Source organism: Pimephales promelas, chromosome 10 (genome assembly GCF_988280905.1).
Source record: "Pimephales promelas chromosome 10, fPimPro1.hap1.1, whole genome shotgun sequence".
NCBI lineage: Eukaryota > Metazoa > Chordata > Actinopteri > Cypriniformes > Leuciscidae > Pimephales > Pimephales promelas.
In genome coordinates, this window is record NC_142778.1 from 34,750,865 (window position 1) to 34,769,204 (window position 18,340).

An 18,340-nucleotide genomic window follows, 5' to 3' on the forward strand; every position below is an offset into this window, starting at 1 on the left:
TTTAAGGATGATTTTTATCAAACTTGTATATTTAAGTTCAGTGATTTCACTTAAATGGCAATTATAATTACCTATTAATTGTTATTTAAGTGAAATTACTGAACTTAAATATACAAGTTTGATAAAAATCATCATTAAAGAAGAAAATTTCAAATGGCATTTAGAGGCTTTTGCATCTGAACTCTTCATTTATAATTTGTTAATTTGCCATCTTATTTTTTCTTGAGCTTATCTCAAATGCATTCTGGGATGCTCAATAGGAAGCCTATGGCCCTGTTCCGAATCTGAACGGCACACTTCATGTGTACTTGTGGTCTTGTGCGCGTTTTCATTAAAGGGTTAGTTCACCCAAAAATTAAAAATCTGTAATCAATTCAACTTCAGAACACAAATGAAGATCTTTTTGATGAAATCTCAGAAATTTCGGTCCCTCCATTGACAGTAACACAAGTGAAACTTTGTGAAAGTAAAAAAATTGTAAAACTAATCCACATGGATTGAGCGGTTTAGTCAAAAAGAGACTTGATAGTTTTCGAATTTTTTTTAAACAAGTAGAAAGCCATGTTAATTCGTTTAAAAACAAAAAAAAGTGGGATGCCTGAAGAGGCAATTTAAAATTTCAAAATCCTGAAATTATATTTTTCTTTACATTATTAAAATTGAGGTGATGAACTGAGAAATCAAACTTTCCTTGAGCTTTTGACATCTAAGAGGTCATCATATTATAAAAATATCCTGTAAATTTCAGAACTGAAAATGTTTAGGCTCAAAACTAGGGTAGAAAATAGACTGTTACTTATTCATTTTAATGTTTTTGAATGGAAAAACCAAGCGAACGTCATAAGTTGACCTCAGACAACAATATAATAAAATTTTAAAAGCCAGTTCATGATCACTTAAAATGTTGCTGCACTACGGGGGGCTTTGGAGTCAAAAAGATTGAGAACAGTAAGAATTTGGCCTAAAGAAGATGTTATACGAAGGCAGCTCACTAAGCTCTAGAACAGAACCAATTTGCACTTTTGGTACTTACTATGGTCTATTCTAGCTACATTTTAGAGTTTACTACCATATAGATGTCCTCCATGCTTTAAGACATGGACTAAAAGTAAAAAAAAAAAAAACAACATCAAATTTTTATTGGGTTTTTGAAATCAATAAAAAAGGGACTTGAATTGTCAGCTAAATCATCTAAACCCAATTTGTTTTAAGATCCATTATTAGAATGTATCTTTTGGTCAGTGGATAGACGTGTGATTTTGCCTATTACGCTGAATCAATAGACAGCTCAAGGCCAGATGCATAACTTTCTTAACCGACACAGGATTCATTCTCGCCTTCATCAATAATGGATATAAATGGACAGCATCAAATAAGATCTCAGACTTTAGCAGAGATTCGACCTCCAACAAAGAGTACAGGCAACAGCAGGTGGGAAAATCAAAATCAAAACTAGATTCCCTTGAAGCTGGTTTTAGAGGAAACTCTATTCATAATGCAGGTGTGTGTCAAAGCGATTAAAGTGTGTGTGTGTGTGGGGGGGGGGGGGGGGACTCTTTCTGAAGGTTGAAGAAAACTTCTGGCCACAACAACTTTTACTTTATTTTATGTGCGCCTGAAGTAAAAAATGAATAAATAAAAAAAAAAAAAAAGGTTTGCAGTGGACTGCAAATGAAAGATGTTCATAGTAGCCCTAGCCCTTAATCCTGTAATTGTGGACAAATGTGGGCACAGAGGACTCAGGTGTGATCCTAATTTTTATTTATTATAAATGTTATATAACTGTCTTCGATAAAGTTTTGTCTATCCAGTTATGGTGTTTTCTTTTATTTTGAGGGTATTTCTGAATTTATTTACTTCAAAAAGTACCATATTTTCCATATAATGTAAATTAATTACTATGTAGTTTTATTATTATTATTATTATTATTTTTTAACTATATTAAAATATTATTCCAATAAGTTCTTAGAGCTAAAACCTAAAGATGAAGTGCCTTTGCTGTCACCTGGTGTCTTATTTTGGCTTATTTTAGAATTTTCCCCATTCATTTCTATGGGTGCCCATTTTTGACCCAAATACAAGATTAAGGAGTTTTTTTTCACCCCCTTAACATTGTAAAAAAAAATTGTGTGTGTTCAGGAGGCAAACTTAGGAAAATTACCCAAGTCTTGCACCGCTCAGATCAAGGGAAGTATTTTAAAAAAATAAATCAAAACTATTTTCCCCACATTTGTCCAGAATACGGTTTTAGGGTTAAGAAATAGAGCAAAATCTTAACCAAAATCATTCAATAATTGTTATATATACACATAGGCCTACATGTGTAATGTTCATGTATGAAATATAGCCTCCGTGAGTACATCCCGATATTGATAACACAACCTGAACATCACCTGCAATCAGATTCAGATTTGAATTCCAAATCGGTTCGGGCGCAGTGTGAACACACAACCCACAGTCCACATTTATATTTATCCATATTTCCCACCATAAATAATCTCCAGTAATAAATGACGCCTACTCAAACCCTGCCCTCCCCTCTTCCCCTGACTCTCAATGCCAGTCTTTGTCCGAGAATGAGAATGAGCCATTCTCTCCCTCACAGATGACCCCTCTTGTCTCCACAGGCGCTGCTGAGGACGTGACTACCCACGTGGTCTGGATGCCAGCCGCTGCCTCTCAGAAGCCCTGACAATCCCAGAAACACATCCTCATCCTCCGTTTCCGCGCTCTCGACCCCCCCGGTCTGCGAGGATTATTGAGTCTCGGGATTACTGAAGTGTCCACTTTGGCCGCGGGAGAAAGGGCACACTATTACTTGTGAGTATCCTCAGCTGCTCCAAGCCTCGGCTCTGCCTGCGCAATTACAGTCATTATGGGCTTTTGTGCTTACTTGGTGGAAAAGAAAATGCAGGGAAGACTTTATTAGAGCAAATGAAATGCTTCATCAAACATTATTGGCCGTTACTTTAATTATCGGCATAACAGAATGAAATGACCGAAAACAGATCTTTCTCGCCTTGAGTTCTTATATCTGAAATGGGCTCGAGACTAAATTAAAGGAACTGGGGCACTGCCAGAAATGTCATGCTACTGTTTTGGCCACAAAATGCCTTGAGCGGGACTCGGGCATGTTAGGGATTCGGTTAGTGTTTGTGTGAGCGGCTGCGCGGGTTGTCAACCTACAGCGATAAATAATTGAAACGGATGTACGACAACATTGCGTGTAGTTTCAGCGTTTGCTACACAGCAAAATCTTCAGTGTTGAAATCCTGGTGTTAAAGTCTCTTAGAGTAAAGTGTTAATTTTCTGGTGTTGAATCTCAAGGGATTAACACTAGCTAGTGTAAACCACACTCTGGCTGGTGAAAATATGTGGAGTTAAATCTAAGTAGCACCTGAGAATGCTTTGACAACACCAATAATAGTGTTACTAGTCACATCCGGGACATTTACTTGCTGGGCGGAACGAAACGAGCTGAAACTTTACTCACAGACGCCATTTTCTTTGACTCGAGTCGCAAGGCATACGAGGAGGAAACACGCATTTATTACGTGTTTTATCGCATTTATAGATTCATTTTATAACATCATATTGTTTTATAACAATATGTATGTTCTGTGGACAAGCAAACCGCTCTCAGAGGGACATTTTCTATGACGCGCGATTCGGGGCAGACCAGGATGGGTTTGCTTTTTAACCGGGAAACAACGAAAGTAAGTGTTTTCTAATTTACATTGGCAATGTATTTTATAGTATATTGATTCATGGCGATATTTAAATGCCCAGCGCGATTAAACGGTCGAAATTCTTTTCAAAGGCGACATCATCTTTGACTAGCCTAAATACGGAGCTGACGAGGAGGAGGCTTAACGTTAACAGGGAAAACACCTACAGTAAGTGTTTTTAACATAATTTACCTCATGAATTTCATGGCATTATATTGTTTTGTAACGATATTTATGTAATGTGCGCGCCTAAACCGTCAGGTCCTGCATCTTTGACTCGTGACGCATTTCAAAAAGCAGTGCAGAATGCAGACACGGAGTTTGCTTTTAACAGTGAAAACACCGAGTAGGTAACTTTAAGTGTTTTTTACTCATTTACTGTGCTACGTGTTTTATAATATGATATTGTTTTATGACAATATGTGTGATGTGCAAATATCATAAAGTATTTATCCTCAAACTATCTTTTACTCTCGTCTGCCAGCTAAACCAACTCCACAAACTGCGGACCAACAATGCACGTGAAATTTTCACTTTATTTCCTTATTTGGAGGACCAATCTTCTTAGAATGGGTAAGCAATTATTTCAAATTAAATATTGATGCAAATGTATTCATCAGATTAACTTTTGGTTGATATTTGGAGATGCTTTAATGTTTAAATTTATTGATTTTTGCAATTTGTTTTTGCTAGGAGCAATTCTATGATGCACCAAGTGGCTAAGGGTACCAGGCTTGGTGTTTAAAGACTGTACAGACTAGAACCTGGTGATGGAAAGATAACAGATAAGTTAACATATGAGAGAATCATGGGCACAAACAAAAATAATCATGGCTTGGTATTACTAGATTTTCTTTGTTTCATAACACATATTTTGAATTTGTCTAGTCAAATTACTTAACAAAAGTGTGTGTGTGTGTGTGTGTGTGTGTGTGTATATATATAAACTTAAAATAAGATTTCTAATCAATGGTTTTCTTAATTTGACAAGTAGAAATCTCTGCCCATCACCTGCCCCCAACATTACAAAGCCACAAGAAGAGAACACCGATCCTTCCAGAATCCGGCGGCTGACTATTTAGTGAGATTTCTTAAGGTGCGTGTCTTAATTTATTCTTAAAGTGTTAGTTCACCCACAAATGGAAATTCTGTCATTAATTACTCACCCTCATGTCGTTCCAAACATGTGAGCGTTTTTCGATGTTCACAACACAAACGAAGATATTTTTAATGAAATCTGAGAGCTTCGTGCCCCTCCATTGACAATCTACGCAACTACCACTTTCAAGCCCCAGACAAAAGTACATCATTAAAGTACTCCATGCGACTCCAGTGGTTTAACATAAATGTTTATTAAACTATGCAAGTGCTGTGTTTGCAGCAAAAACACATTTACCAATTTATTAAATATTTATTTCCAACATGCGTTCATGAGAACATTACAACTCGTGCATGTTGTTGATGTGCATGTATGTGCATTGAAGAGGAATATTTTGTAAATAAAGTTGAGTTAAAATTGTGAAATTTATGTTACACCACTAGAGTCACATGGATTACTTTTGATTTCCTTTATACCTTTCCGTGGCTTTGGAAGTAGTGGTTGAATAGGCTTTAGATGAATGGACAGAAATCTCTTATATTTCATTAAAAATATCTTCATTAAAGGGACTGTTCACCCAAAAAAATGTAAATTCTGTCAGTATTTACTCACCTTCATGTTGTTCCAGCCCTGTAAGACTTTCGTTCATCTTCTGAACACAAATTAAGATATTTTTGATTAAATCTGAGCTATCTCACTCCTCCATAGGCTTCTAAGGGATCAAAACTTGCCAGCCCAGAAAGTTATTAAAGATATTGTTAAAATAGTCCAAGTGATTACAGAAGCGCAATCATAAGTTTATCAAGCAACGAGAATACTTTGTGTGCCAAAAACAAACAGAAATTACGACTTTATTTAATTATGCATGCTTCTCTGTGGGCCTTGAGATGGTTCTCGTAGTGTAACAGTGCTTCAGTGTTGTACGTCACACACAGGCTCACTATTGGCCGACGCTGGTTGTGTGTGTGTGTGTGTGTGTGACGTACAACACAGAAGCGCTGCACTGTTACACTGTTAACTTGCTCAGGCCCACGCAGAAGAAAATGAATAGTTAATTTTAATATTTTTAGTTTGGGTTTTTTTTGCATACAAAAAGTATTTTTGTCACTTGATAAACTTAAGGTTGAGCCACTGTAGTCACTCTGTCTATTTTTACAATGTCTTTAATAACTTTTTTCTTGGCCGCCAAGTTTCAATCCCTTAGAAGGCTATGGAGGAGTGAGATAGCTCAGATTTAATCAAAAATATCTTAATTTGTGTCCTGAAGATGAAGGAAATTCTTACGGGGTTGGAACAACATGAGGGTGAATAATTAGTCAGAATTTTCATTTTTGGGTGAACTAACCCTTTAAGTGTTTCGAAGATGAGCAAAACTCTTACTGGTTTGGAACAACATGAGGGTGAATAATTTTTTATTAATTAAATCTTCGATTTACTTGGAAATCAGTAAATTCAAGTCTTAATCAAACAAAAATGTTTTTTTGTGTGAGTCGATGATTGAACTTTTTTTCACCCTAAACTTGCTGTATTTATGAAACACAAATGTGTAAATGATCTGGTTTTGTGTTCTAGGTACCCAGTACTACACGATTTTTCACTAAAGTTGGATCTGCACAGCCTTTTCTGCTCTGTGAAACAACTGCACTGAACTTTACTGTTAGCGACTGGATACAGCTGATCCACTCATATCCTGCTACTGTTTTTCATCTGCTGAATGTTTTTGACTCAAGCACTGCTGTACTGTTGCAAAGTCAAAGGTACTGAATTAACTTCACTGACACAGGACTCACATTCACTGATATGTTCAGGACTTAAATATTAAACACCATTTGATCACATCATATAATTCTGATGACAGAAATCCATATATTGTGCATTCATCGTTTATTAAAAAAATTAACCTATAATGTAAACGTGCTTGTTCGTTAATAAAAAAAATAGTTTGTTTGAAACAACTGTTTACATTTTGCCTTTATTTTTAACTTTACAGTGAACAGATTTCTACTATGATCCCAGACTTTTTGGATTGTTTTGAAATAAAGTTTTTTAAGAGTAATAAAGAGTGATGTGTTTATTTCAAAGTGAAATTATTCTTTTAAATAATAAGATGGTATTGCATTGGAGAGTTGTCTTATTCAATTGTATGTTTGAAAATTTTTAATAAATGTTAAAATAAATTCAAAGTAACTTGGTTTTTGGAAAAATATCTTCGGGTTTAAAAGTTAAATTTTTTTAAACTTCATCTGCATTACCATTTTAAAATAAGTATACATTATAAACATTAAATCAACATAAAAAAATACACTGGAGTTGTGTGATTAACACCATAAAGTGTTAAATGTGTATATTTAAGAGTAATAATTTCTAACACCTTGAGTGATTAAATGAAACACTAACACAGTGTTTAAAAAATAAACACTATCGTCAGTGTTGTTTTAACACTAGCAAAGATGGACCTGTATGTTCACCCGGAAAGTGATAATTTTAACACCCATGGTGACAAATCTCCTGACATTTTTTTGCTGTGTAGGGTTGCGAGCTCTATGAACATTTTGAGTTTTACTGCGGGTGTGAGAATTGGTTTAGAAGCTCGACCACACATCATCTGATTTCAGCAATCTTCCTGCTGGTGTAAAATATCGTAGGCCTGTTATTACCGGAGAGTGTCTGTCTGGGTCTAGGGGCGGAATAAAACATGTAAGATGAAAGCCGCGGATGATTTGGAAGCTGGAATGACTTAATGCAATCTGAGATGAGGAACAGGGAGAGCCGGAGAGGCTGAGGATGTGATACATGGATGGATTTTTTCTGTATGTTGATGTGGGCTACACGTGTTTGATGAAACCAGCACAAAGCGCACACACATTTGACTCGACAAAGAAACACACTAAAAATATAGGTCCAGCTTTAAAAGAGACATGCTGTTAGAAGATTTAAAAAATATAAATATGGATGTTTTTTTGACATATTGGGTCTCATTCATGAAACATTCGTAAATATACGAGTAAATATGAGCGTGATTTGATTTGTTAATCGAACAGTCCCAGAAGTGAGAAGAAAATGGTTCAACATTAAGCTTGACCGCAAAAAACTAATTAGTTCAATTCGGAAAAATCGTATTCAAACTGGAGAAGGACCGCCATCGATCTCCAGATCTGCTATGGCTCTCCTAATAAAAGTAAAAAGAAAAACCGTATGCAATTACTATATAAAATATTTTTTCAAAATGCTGTTTAAATATGTACCCGATTGAGGTGAATTAAAATGCAGCCTTATTAATGAGCAAAACGTTCGGATGTTAAACGCACTATTTACGCGTGGCTGGGAGCAGGTGTAGATTTCTTGCGTACCAACTAACATTTGGAAAATACGAACATTTTAATGAATCCGAAAATTTACGCCAGAACCACTTTACACACGATTTACACACAAATTCGTTCTGCTCGTGTTTCATGAATGACACCCATAGTGTGAAATTAATTGATGCTCATTATTTCAAATAATAATTGGGAAAAAAAACCCTCAATTTTCGCTTTCTTTGCCATTTCAAACGCCAGTCGGATGCCGCATTCAACACACCTCCCCTGGAATAAACTTTAAAATGTTAATTAAACATTTACTTAAAACGTCATCTACTCGTTATTTAATTATTCATTTGTTTTCTGAGCAAAAGGTAGTCAAAAATATCTTTAATAGTGGGAAGCAATTATTATAATATAAAGACAAAATAGCCTAACAAACGTGATGATGTTTTGAATGGAAGATCATTTCCACCCCCAAAAAATGTTTCATTATGAGCTTAGAGAAAGAAAGAAATTCACTCTTAAAGTCACAATTGCCTGGCGTAATTCAAACCACAATAACATCCAAAGATTGCAAAGGCAATTCGGCAACTCTTTGCTTGAATGGGTGTGCAAAAACAGACATTACACCTTCATAATCATGAATATGAAGGAGGTTTCATGAAAGTGAATTTCATCAAGTGTCAGTCGCTCAAATGCAACCACCTGACAGTTTAATGTAACGTTAACCAATAAAGCTAAGTGGTTTCTTAAGTTTGATCATTAATCTGCTATGTCATGGTTGTGTTGTCTTAGTAATGTCAAGTTGTCATGACAAAGACACTGACAGGTTATGATGTATTGGTGGTTTAACAAAGACATCTCAAACAATGTCATATTTGCATTAAAAATTTCATAATTAAGCGAATGACACTTAACGACAGTTACCTCCACAAAATCTCCTTCATATTCATGACATGTGTCACGATTATGAAGGTGTCATGTCAATATTATGCACACCCCTTCAAGTAAAGTGTTACCGGCAAGGCTCCAAAATGGAAATGGGTGGAAATGTCTCAACATCAATGTTTCGGAGGTAAAAATTATGCCTTTCTCGTGAACCTGCCCAGACATATATGGTAGGTAAACACTTAAAAAGCCCCAAACCTGAACTCAAAGTAAATCACAGAGCTTTACAGTCTCATTTACTAAAAGGACAGATGGCCAATCAGCAAGTCCCGGATCAATCATGTATCTTCAATCGGCTAGTGAGCGTCTACTCAGACTCTGAACACTGCTAAATGAGTGTCTCAGCAGCTTTAGATAAAGCAGCACAATGGCCGTCACAAACACACTCCAACATACAAAGGTGCACAAACACGGTCTGAAAACAGCAGGAGGCTGTGGATGTGATCAATTGAATAGAAAGACTGTCCTTTCCAGCACAGCAGTGTTTCAGTGGCACATCCTGACCCCGCAGAGAGAGAGCGGCTCGAGAGACCCGGGCTGATCAGCAGTTCTGAGAGTTAATTAACACCGGAGGTCTAGCAGCTGTTGTGCCCCCCCCCCCCCCCCCCCTTACTTTGCACTCTGGACCACATGACCATATCTTAAAGACGTGATCACACTTTAACATGTTTGCAAGCACATAACAGACCCAAGCATTAAAGCAATAAACAGTAGGCATGTAGTGGGTATAAAATAAGATATCTGTCATAGATTAGTGCTGGGTGCTTTGACCAAAACATCACAAAAAAATCAAAAAAAATTATAAGTCTTTTTTTTCATGCATAATCAGGTGTTCAAAGCATTTAATAAAATTGTTATTTCTTAAGATTCTACTAACATTTTTATAACCAGGAAATAACTGTAAAATACAATGTTTATGTAACGGGAGAATTGCACGTTACAATGACGTTTGAATCAGGTTCTTATAGCCAAGCAAGAACGTTTATACACTGTTTATATAACAGGAGAACTGAACGTTCTTATAACGTTTTGAATAACATTCTTATAACCTAGAAATAACGTTAATACAACGTCTAAAAAAAGTGGACTGTCCTAGAATATTCAAAAAAATGTTTTCCTAACTCAATGGGAATGTTATGAAAACGTTCTTATAACCTAAAATTGTTATCTGGGGACAGGGTGGCTAGCTACAGGTATAAACAATTTAAATTTAAGACTTTTTAAGACTTTTTAATACCACTTCTAAATTAAATTTAAGACCAAACTTAGGATGGAAACATAAATTAAAACTGACAATATACAGTAATATTTCAAAGTAAACACACTGTTCAAAAATATGGTGAAATAACAATAACCAATTGTCAATTCCGTACGTGCGGTCGCCTGTGGTGGAGTACAGTGGAGTGAAAAGAAATATAGAATAATAAAAATAATAAAGTATATTAATAAAGGCTTAATGCAAAATATTACAATGTAACGCATTGTAGAAAATATTCGACCTGGCTGGCAGAACGATTGCCTTTGCCTGCATCTTTGCGGTGACATGACTAACATATTTAAGACAATTTAATACTTTAAGGCTTTATTTTTAGGAAAATTGATTTATGACTTTTGAATACTTTTTAATGACCCGCGGCCATCCTGTGGGGAAGAGGAGAGATTCGCGATTGCACTGAAAACGTTTTTTTTTGTGCAGGATTCTCTGAGTGAGCCCAGAGAAAGTGTGTATCTAGAGATTCGCGCTCACGCATTATATTAATGTACTTCCGCGCTACAATAGTGCGCTCTCAACATTTGGCAGGAAAATAATCCAATAGTTCTGCAGTATCTATCTTCCCCGTCACGTAACACCAGAGCACTGCTTTATACCCTCGGCCTCGCAGTCGCTGCTTAGAAGTGCAACATTGTAAAGTGTCCGTCTGAACCAGTCGTGCGGCGCCGCAAATGAAATACATCGGTATGGCGGTATATTAAAAAAAATAATATAACAAAAATATACAATGGTTTTCGGTATGAACCGGTAGGGATGCACAATATATCGGCATCGGCCGATATATGTTCATTTTTAATGTTATCGGCCTGGTAAGAAAATTTGGCTGATATATTAAAGCCGATAAATAATGTATTATTCCCTTCAGCCGAGACACTTGTTGAGAACTGTTTATGTTTTTGAATTTCTTGAAATATCAAAAAATGAAAATCTGGTTCGGGACAACATGTGCAACGCAAATCTGTCATATCGGCTATACAACACTATTACATCATTATAATTGTGCGCTTGGGACATGGATTTAATTGTGAGACTTTTGTTTTCGTAATCAGGCTCTCAAAATTAGATAAAAATTTGGATTTAAGTTTATCGGCCGATATATCGGTTATCGGCTTTCAAATATAAAGAATTATCGGCATCGGCCAAAATTTTCATAACGGTGCATCCCTATGAACCGTTATACCGCCCAGCACTACCATAGATACAAACTTGCAGATACAAATTAACAGAAATTACATTTCAAACCAACTTTATAGTTTTATTTTGTGTTAAAGACAAGCAATTATCCTTCTTGTTAGTATTTAAAAATGAGTTTTTACAAATCTATTAGAAACTGACACTATTATTCACAAATGATAATTTAGACAGACAGGTAGACAGATAGACACAGGGATCAAAATGCCTCTCATTATATATGAGCTCTCTAAACAAAAAACTCTCCTGACGTAAATACGAACCAGACAGGAGAAGTGTTTATTTAAAGTATTTGATCTGTCCATGAGTCCGGCCCGTGTTATCAGCCCACAGTTTTATCACTGTTAGGCAGGTGTGTGAGCATGCCTAAGAAGCCTGGCAACCCCTGACACATGGATAATTAATTTATATTTCTAGGGGAAGACACTTAAGCCCATCCATTTCAATGCTCAGAGCAGTGTGTTAAGAGAAGAAACTAGCTTGTTTTCCAGAAGGCTTCTGTATTGTAGACACAATGAAGCGTTTGATTTGACATCCTTGCGCCTCAGTGGCCTTGCATGTTAAAATTCTCTCTCAATATGGAACAGTAATTCATTTCTTAACCCTTTCATTGGAGCCTCAACGTTTTATAGATAATAAAAGGCTCTCTCAATATAGAACAGTAATTCATTTCTTAACCCTTTCTGTGGATCCTCAACGTTTTATAGAGAATAAAGATGTGCTTTCCACTCTCAACCACACAACACGGGGGGTGGCATACACCCACAAAACAACCCTATTAATAGGCTGTGCTTTATCTGCTCATTAAGAAATCAATAGGAAACATCCACATTTGAAAAAGCAAGTAACCTTTGCTCCTGAGACTGATCCGATATCATCAGAAAATCCTCGTATCTTGCATGTGTTCAATTATAGCTGCTGCGATACTCCAAAGAGTCTACTTACAGCTGTGTGGGAGTGCGACGGATGTGCAAACTCGCGATTAAAGCCATGAATGTCCAACACAGAGACTGAGACAAACCCATGGCATTGTGGCTTGTGTATGTGACATGATTTTAGCGTTTACATGGCTGCGAGTAATGCAAGAAAATGAGCCATAGAGTGTGTAGTAAATCCACACTTAATCTTTTTCTTTTTTTTCCCGTGTCTATTTTTCTGCTCTTTAGAGTAATCCCATCACTGCAGAGCGTTTCTAGTGTGTAGTATTTACCGCAAGTACTAACATATGGCGTTTACATGCTCCTAGCCTGTTTACACGCAGCTGCTAAACTATGCAAAGCATCTTGTATGCATAGAAATTAATGCACAGTGAATGTGTGTGAAGTAAGATGGCAAAAATAAACGGGAAGAGGGGAGGTGAGGACTATAAAAGACATTGCCTAGTACATACTAAAATGGGTAGCACTTAAGAACACTGCTCTGTTATTAATAAATAACTACACGGGAACAAATAGCACTATTGAATGCAGTGGTTCACTATTAGGTTTTCATAAAATTTTTATTCTTTTGCCCAATTTTACCTCAAAATTTTTGGAGGAGACACTTATCGAGTCCTAAAGAACTCAACAAGGAATGCTAATTAGCATTTTCTTTAATAAGGGAATTGGAGGCTTTCCAAAAAGCTATGGAAAAACAGCACTGGCGGAGAACTTCTGTAACAGTGTGATGGGCTCCAGGGAGGACCAGAGGGAGGAGGAGAACCTTCGCTACTGAAAAATATAATTCCAGATTTCCACAATCCTCTGTGGGGATTTGCAAGATGGATGCCCAACTTTTTAGCAGTTGGAAGCCCTGAGGCGGTACACAATAGTGGCCCTCCCTAAGTGATATGGTACTTCTGTTTTAGAACAGCATAGAAACAAATAAAAACATATGTTGTTGTTGATATGCAAGTTATATAACGTCCACAATCTGCAAGATTTACTGCAAACCCTAATGCTCCAAATAATTAATTGGTTTGAGTAGGGTAAACTTAATTTAAACCAATTAGTTTAATCAAATCAACTTTTATGAGTATTTAGACATTTCTTTTTCTTTTGAGACCACAAAACTGACACATTTTAAGTAGTCTGAATTGTTTCATTGTTTTGAGTTTTATGAACTTGATTCTTTTAATTTGCTATCAAAAAATATTGTTGGTTTAACTTAAATTAAGTAACTTGGTTGCCTTAAAAAGTTGATTGAACTGGAAAAAGTGAGTTAATACAATGGAGATTGAGTCAATTATCAGAAACTCAAAATAATAAGTTAACTGAACTAAATAAATTATTTAAGTTGATTTGACAAAAGAAAAAAATGTTGTGATAACAAATCTTGAAAATATATATATTTTTTACAGTGCGCAACAATTCGCAAGTAAACATTTAGGCTACTGAAACTAAAAAAATATTTAAATTGTGATTACATGATAATTAATCTCATAAAGCGAAAAGTAGGAATTAGCATACTCAAATATTTCAAGTTAGGACCAACAAAAATGTACGAGTACGAAAGAAAAATGTGCCAATTCTGCTTGAATTTTGTAACTTGAAAAATTGTGTGCAACTGATTACCTCAATTTTTTTAAGTTTATGCAAACTTATGTGGACTTCCAGTATAGCCCTTAACTTCTGTTAAAGGGATAGTTCACCCATTAAATGAAAATGCCTTCATATCATTCAATGTGGCAAATTATTCTTTTAAGTAACTAAATGTTAACTAGTCTCTGTATTGTTGTATCCCTGTATTTCTTCAAAAAGTCGGAAGCTGTAACATGTTAATTCACACGTGAGCTTAAGGAAATCTTATTGGAACTTCGAAAAATGAAACACTGCTAAATCAGGGATGAGTTTTAATCTCACACAGCGCAAGAGCAATCAATCCTTCCTATTCAATCTCTCCCTCGGCTCTTAGAAATGAATTCAGATCAGTTTCATGTATTTTATTGTGTATTTCTCAAATCAAACAGTCTTAAACGACAGCATTACAAGTGAGAGAAGTATTAACCTCTTTGCCTTTGTGTAGATCAGTGGTATAAGAACTACTACAGCCATTTGAATGGCATGCTAGATTGATTCTCTGATGCGTGGTCCATTGTTTGTCATTATGAGTGTGTTTTGCTAGACTTAAGCCGTTTAGTTCTACAAGAACCTCAAGGCAGATTTACACTGTCTGGTCAATGTGGTCATGCAAGCATCCATCTCATCTCAGCCCGAACATATACGTCATCACTGGCTTTGCTCAGCAGAGCAGACTTCTACCACTGTCTCCTTAAGAATAAACATGAACACATTAAACAGGACATTTCTGAGGACAGGACAAAAGACGTTTATTACCATTACCCAGCCAGTACTTATTGCATTCAGTACAGACAATCACACCTCAAACAAGGTATGATTTCTTTTGCTGTGGCGCTGAAGATTCAGCAGGAGGGAGTGAAGAAAAATGTCACAGGAAACATACAGGGAAGCTTTTAACTTGACACTTTATAAAAAATAGGACCCAAATACACTCTATCGATGCCATTGAAAATATAGGCAAAGAGTATAAGATCGATCTTCTAATAAGAATTGCTTTCAGGATTGTTAAAATATCAATCAACCATGATTAATCAGGGAAAAATCAACATTGTTAGCAAAATGATGCCAACTGAATACGCTTCTAAATGTATCTTTAATGATTTATGTTGTTGAATTGTACCATCACAATGTTTTTGTTGGAAAAATGTCACATTGCGATTATTGAGGTCAATATTGCAATTGCGATAGCGATATAATAAACAAATGGCTTCATGAGTCAACTTACTTCGCACACACAGATTAGTGATCATTCTGTGTATAAAATGTGTATTTCTCAACTCAAACTAGCAACAACAACTAATTGATTGATAAAACCTATAATGATCAATAAACCATCAACCAAACCAACATTACAATTGAAAGCTAACAACTTTAAAAAAAAAGGCTTAAAAAAATTTAACAGCTTTTAAATTAAGTGAACTTCAAAAAATCTTCACATAAACCCTTAATAAATGCCATATCTACCTGTGCCCTTCCTGTCTTAACAGGTAGGAAATTGGATAAAGTTAGTCTGCGCTGCATGAATTATAAATTATATGACTAATCCTTATTAAAGCTAGTTCTTTAGTCAAGAGCAGCGAGTAATTTTCTCTGTTCCCTTTGTTCTTTGATTAACTTTACTGACAGAACGCATTATTCGATGCTGGCCCTTTAAGAGCAGCCGTTGGTGAGACGTTACTCATTATCCCACAAGCAAAACTCGTTTCGTCCATAAGACGAAATCACCAAATAAACCACTATATCACTTAACTGCTCCACTAAGATGTCATCTTGAAATCTCAAGTAGCTGTGGGTGGCTTATTGTCTAGTGACCATCAGAGACTGTTCATGCCAATTTTCATGCTTGTATCACCAAATAAACCACTATATCACTTATCTGCTCCACTAAGGTGTCGGCCATCTTGAAATTTGAAGTGGCTCAGACAATTTTCTTGTCAAGTGACCCATAGAGACTGCTCATGCCAATTTTCATGCTTGTATCATAAACTGAACGATTATATCACTTAGCCACTCCACTAAAATGGAAAAAGGAATTTAGAAAACGAGTAAGAGCGGGATCACGTAACACTAGTCAAAGAATGACAAAAAAGAAGAGATGCTGTGTTAATAGCCCTAATTTGTTTATTTCATATAAAATCGCGGCATTTTGCGTTATATAATCGCATAGGTTTGACATCGCGGTTATGATTGCAATATGATTAATCGTGCAGCACTAGTTTTTGTCACAACAAACCTATGTCCATTTATTTTTTACACCTCTTCTTTGTACCTATTTTGATCCCACTCCAGCGATGTATCCTGTCTCTTATCTTGTTCAGTGCCATGATGACACTGGTAGTGCTGCTACAGTGGGTTAAGAAGCCAGTGAGATGTCAGGTTTCTCTGCACAATCACTCCTCGTGCACTGAAGCATTGACACCACACTTTCTGCTGTTGCTGATACCAAACTTCCCAGTGTGTCAGCAGTTCTTTCCTTCATATTAATCTACCGGCGCTGAGTACATTAAAATGTGACTTTGGAGTAAGCACTCAGTGTATTGCTGTCTGTAAAATGCCAGAAAAAGGTTAGGAGAGAAGAGAAATCCTATCAGGTCAAAAGGAATGTCGCCTGTATTGCATTTCCTTGTTCAAGGACATAACCTCTACGCTAGAGCCACACTGTATAACTTGAGAGCGTTCAGCACATCGTGTATTAAGCCATTTTTTTATTTGCTACAGCCTGAGGATACATCAGGCAATTTAAAAATATCAAAGCACATTCAGATTTAAATTCAGATAAATTACAAAATCTTTATAAATAAACCACTGGTTTGAGCTTTAAACAAATACATTCTCACCTGACAAACTCTAAAAACTACATTTCGTGACACAAAAACAGTAGTATTTTTAAATTACGTATGTTTTCCCTTCTGCTATTGACGCTTGCTGGTTAGTGCGAGATGCATTCTGGGATACCTGGCTGTAGGGCTGTAGTCAAGACCACCTTTGTCGAGTCCAAGACCAGGACTAGTCGAGTCCAAGTCAAGAACGAGTCCAAAGAGGTTCAAGTCCAAGACAAGACCGAGTCCAAAAAGGTTCGAGTCCAAGTCAAGACCGAGTCCAGGACAGGGAGAAAAAAAAAGTATTCAGGGCCTGAGTTTCGTTTTTGCCAAACAAAATTATTAAATTTATCTTGCCTAAATGTTTGCATACATTGCATTTTTACAATGGGGTAATGTTAAGAATTTACACAACACAAGGCTTGATTTTAATTGTTCAATTAAATTGAAAAAAGTTGCACAAATAAATACAATACAATAAAGATACAAATAAAGACAAATAAAGAGAAACATTTTTGAATAGGTCTAACACTAGTGTTCATAGACAGAAACTGAATAAAATAATCAAATGGAAAATAATAGTATTTTAGTCCTAAATAAATTAAACACATAGGCTATCAATCCTGATTCCTTTAACTTTTAAACAAAAATTAATGACCGACACATATGGTTGCTGTCACTTTAAGAGCCAGTGCACAGATCCTGTGCGGTTTATGCTTATTAAAGACAAATCCGACTATGTTAAGAGTACGGCCTACTCACAAAAACCGAAATTGACACAGTTTTGAGTGTTAAAGAATATAGCACATGAAAAATAGCGTTTGTTACTGGCCAGCTGTTCTTGAGGCGGATTTTCTATGAATGTGTGCAAAGTCATCCCAGAGAGCGCGCGAGGCACTCCATTGTAGTGAGCACTTGGTCGGTTAATTTTGGCATTTTCTAAATTAACGTTACCCTGATAGGCTTGCCTAATAAATGAACACACATTCAAAAATGTTGGACTCGGTCGAGACCAAAAGCTATATTTGGCAAGACCAGTGGCCGAGACCGAGACAAGTCCGAGTCCGAATACCAGCGAGTCCGAGATAAGTCCGAGACCGGTCTCGAGTACTACAGCCCTACCTGGCTGTCTCAAGTCACCTCTCGATGCACTCTCAAAAAAAGGGACGGATCAAGAACGCATCCAAGGATTTGAACTGTACTTGGCTGGATGTGAACTTTAAATTGGGACAATACTTGAGGACGTATCACAAGTCCACAAATACAGACAAGGACGTATATTGACAAACGCCCACTATCTTAATGAATGAGTCACTGAATTATTCACTCAATTGATTTGTTCAAAAACACAGATTCTTTCAGGAACAAAACAAGTCACTGTTTTTATGAACGAATTAAATCAATCATTCATCCAAGAACGG

The 18,340-nt window shown here is 36.2% G+C and overlaps 1 protein-coding gene and 1 long non-coding RNA gene across 4 annotated transcripts in view; one reads left to right on the forward strand and one right to left on the reverse strand.

The window, feature by feature from the left end:
• siae (sialic acid acetylesterase) overlaps positions 1-18,340 on the reverse strand; it is a 176,039-nt gene that overhangs the window by 149,673 nt on the left and 8,026 nt on the right. The window lies entirely within an intron of this gene.
• LOC120494467 (uncharacterized) lies at positions 3,484-6,588 on the forward strand. 2 transcript variants are annotated; one of them, XR_016145405.1, is made up of 6 exons: positions 3,484-3,717; positions 3,822-3,897; positions 3,991-4,079; positions 4,214-4,302; positions 4,423-4,825; positions 6,401-6,588. It is a non-coding gene; the product is annotated as an uncharacterized LOC120494467 (long non-coding RNA). The 2 variants fall into 2 exon arrangements; XR_016145404.1 differs by having other exon boundaries at positions 3,485-3,717; positions 3,991-4,075.